The sequence below is a fragment of the Epinephelus lanceolatus genome, chromosome 4 (genome assembly GCF_041903045.1).
Source record: "Epinephelus lanceolatus isolate andai-2023 chromosome 4, ASM4190304v1, whole genome shotgun sequence".
NCBI classification, from domain to species: domain Eukaryota; kingdom Metazoa; phylum Chordata; class Actinopteri; order Perciformes; family Serranidae; genus Epinephelus; species Epinephelus lanceolatus.
The window spans coordinates 1,323,772-1,327,271 of record NC_135737.1 but is presented as its reverse complement, the minus strand read 5'-3'; the positions used below and the strand labels follow the sequence as shown (position 1 = coordinate 1,327,271).

The 3,500-nt window shown below is 40.2% G+C and overlaps 1 long non-coding RNA gene across 1 annotated transcript; it reads left to right on the top strand.

Moving 5' to 3' along the window:
* The first annotated feature begins 578 nt into the window (after positions 1 to 578).
* Positions 579 to 2,348, top strand: LOC144462713 (uncharacterized). The gene is made up of 5 exons (XR_013490926.1): positions 579 to 1,482; positions 1,618 to 1,695; positions 1,821 to 1,904; positions 2,027 to 2,104; positions 2,230 to 2,348. It is a non-coding gene; the product is annotated as an uncharacterized LOC144462713 (long non-coding RNA).
* The last annotated feature ends 1,152 nt before the right edge of the window (positions 2,349 to 3,500 follow it).

The window sequence follows — 3,500 nt, the reverse complement described above, 5'->3', positions numbered from 1 at the left end:
TTCGGAACCATTCCTGGTTGCACTATTTTGTGCAACAGAAAAGCCCAACTCAGTTGAGGACTATGTGCAGGACTTGGTTGAAGAAATAAAGACTCTCAAGCAAAATGGTGTCCTTCATCAAGACACTGTGCACAAGGTCAAAATTAAGGCCTTTGTCTATGATGCACCTGCTAGAGCATTCCTGAAGTGCATAGTTGGACACAATGGACTTCAAGGGTGTGAGCGGTGCGTGGCACCTGCTGTTAGTGTTCAGAGAAGGGTCACTTACCCCTCAAAAGAAACTTTTGAGTCCAGGTCAGATGTGGATTTTGATCAGGTCCGCTATGCAGGTCATCAGAAAAAGAAATCACCCCTCAGTAGTGCTGGAATCCTATGCGTTAAGCAATTTGCCTTAGATTACATGCACCTTATTTGTCTTGGGGTGGTTAAAAGAGTGCTTATCTATCTATTGCGCGGACCTGTTAATTGCAGGCTGACATCGCTAATGAGGGAGGAAATGTCCAATCGCATGAAAATGCTGCAGGGTGCCATGCCAACAGAGTTTGCCAGGCAACCCCGTTCATTAAAGGAAGTGGATCGCTGGAAGGCAACAGAGTTCCGCCAGTTCCTGTTGTACACAGGGCCGGTGGTTCTCCGGGACATATTGCTGGACTGTTTCTACGAACATTTTTTGACAATGACTGTGGGTATGTCAATCCTTCTAGAGTCAGATGCTCAGAAGAGAGAGGCATATCTTGATTACGCTGCCAACCTCCTGAAGCACTTTGTGGACAAGTGTGAAGAGTTGTACGGACCAACGTTCACTGTTTACAATGTCCACAGTGTGCAGCATTTGCATGAAGATGTCGCATACTTCCAGTGTTCATTGAATGAGCTGTCATCATTCCCATTTGAGAACCACCTCCAGGAATTAAAAAAACAAGTGAGGAACAGTAAAAACCCTATCGCCCAGGTCACAAAGAGGTTGGCAGAGAAGAAACATCACCAAAGGTCCACCAGGTGCCCAAAACAGACCGGCCGGTTTGTGTCAGCCAAAACTCGTGACTGCTGTTTTTTCCTGAAGGATGACAGCTATGCCTTTGTGTTGGAGAAAAGATCCAACGGAACTCTTGTTGCCAATGTCATTATGCAGGATGACACAGAGGACCTGTTTGAGACTCCCTGCAAGTCCAAGCTCACTGACATAGTTTATGTCAAGAGCCCCATGGACAAAGCCAAGAGATGTCTGTTGCAGCACAAAGACTTGCATAGAAAAGCAGTATGCCTTCCATACACTGAAGGGTTTGCAGTATTCCCTCTTCTCCACAATATGGAATGATTTGCTTTAGTAGTAACTATATTTATACTATTTTATAGGTGCAAATTAATGTTAATGATTGTTGGACAAATGCTTAATAATTTTCTTTTGCCAGGTGATTGTGGTGACTCTGAATATGGATAAAAGAGTAAGTAAAAAAAGAGTATTTAAAGATTTTATCCAAAGTGAGTATCTTGTGCTGCATCATGAAAATTACTTACACATGCACTTGCCATTTTTTATATATGCAAATTTTTTAAGCCATCTGTACCATTTGAATAGACATCTATACTCGTCTTTATGTCAGTGTATATTTTCAGATGATTCCCCTGATGAAGACGCTGGTTGCTCACAAGGAGCTCACGACAAGATTAGAAAGGATAAAGCAAATCCTTCATGTGAGTAATAATTGACATTAAAAGCTGTTATTATACCCGTGTGGTATTCTTCTATATAAACTGTCAAAAATTATTTAATGAGCACTCAAGTGTGTAACTAATCGGAAATCATGTTTCCTTAACAGACACATCAACACAGAAAACCAGCCTGCCGGAGCCACCAAAAAAACTGAAAAGAATTAACAACCCATCACCGCTGACTCCACCATGTGAGTATTATGGGACATTGATGGAATTTTTCATACTGTTATGTGCATCTACAAGTTTTAAAACAATGATGTTTCCAGCACTATTTAGTACAGCAAAATGAAAATGGTGTTCCCTTAAACAGGCACATCATCTCAGAGAAACAGTATGCCAGAGCCAACCAAGAAAAATCAGATTAAAAACCCGTCACCTCCCATCCGACGTGAGTAAAATAAAACCTTGATGCAAGTTTTTATCCCATTTTATGTTCTCATCATGAAAATTTGACATACTGACATGTTGAGCGCTATAGAATACAGTAAACTGAAAAAGGTGTTTCTTAAACAGACGCAGCATCTACGAGAAAAACTCTGCCAGAGCCACCCAAGAAATTACAGAGAAACAAGCCATCACCTCCCACACCAACATGTAAGTAAAATAAGACATTGATGAAAGTTTTCATCCTGTTATATGTTCATCTTGAAATTTTAACATACTGATATATATACAGTTCAACAAGCTGAAAATCATTTTTCCTAAACAGACAAATCAACTCAGGAAAAACATCTGCCAGAGCCACCCAAGAAATATAGGAGAAACACTCCACTATGAGACGGGGATGAATGTTTTAATCCCATAGTGATATGTTCCTATAGAATTTTTTGACATACTGATGTTTGAGGACTATAGAGTTCAGCTAACTTAAAGTCTGGCTTCCCAAACAGCACAAACTCCAGAACCTTGGTCGATGGACCTTTTTATGCCTCCTCCAAAACTCAAAACCCAGGCTTCGCAGCTCTCACCGACTCCCTCCTGTAAGTATTTTTTTATTTTTTGTATGTAGTCATGTTTATCCACATTGCTTGATCATGCAGAAATGTTATTATCATTTAAAGCTACCACGGGATCTGCCGATAACACCTGGATCCCTGACCTGACCTCCACCCCGTGTACTCCGAAAACTGTCAAGGGACGAAAAAGTAGGATCACAAACTCGCCAGTTATGATGCTATATTCTTTCTTTACTTTTTGAATGTAAAATTCGCCAATGTGACAATTTTTGTGTAACCCACAGATCTTCAATGCAGACTCCTCACGTCATCACCATCAGCAGCAACCACCAGTACAAGTCAAACCGGTACACTCATACCATTTACAAAATAATCCATGTTATGAATTTGCAAGTGAAGAAAAACTATGTAGGTAATGTTTCCAAAGTGGCAGGTGGATCTAGGCCTTAAACAGACACATTCTGTAATTTACCTTGCTGATATGGGTGTTTTTAAATTCCCCTATAATCGACATTATCTTGTTCTATATCTGCACTACATTCATTGTGCCATGCTAAGTTGTTTTAAATGTTTCAGAATTTTCACAAACTACAAACCGGAGCCCGAGGCCAGGTAACCTTACATCACTAAATTGAATAACCAAACAATTTTCGTATTATGCAACTTGACATTACTCCTAAACATCATGTAGCGAGGTAGTGTTTGTTTAACACCTTCTGTATTGACACAGATCTGATGCAATATCGATTGGCTGTGCAGAAAAAGAAGAGTACAACAAAAGGTATGAAAACAATACCGGCACAGTATACTTAAGAGCAATGCTGTACT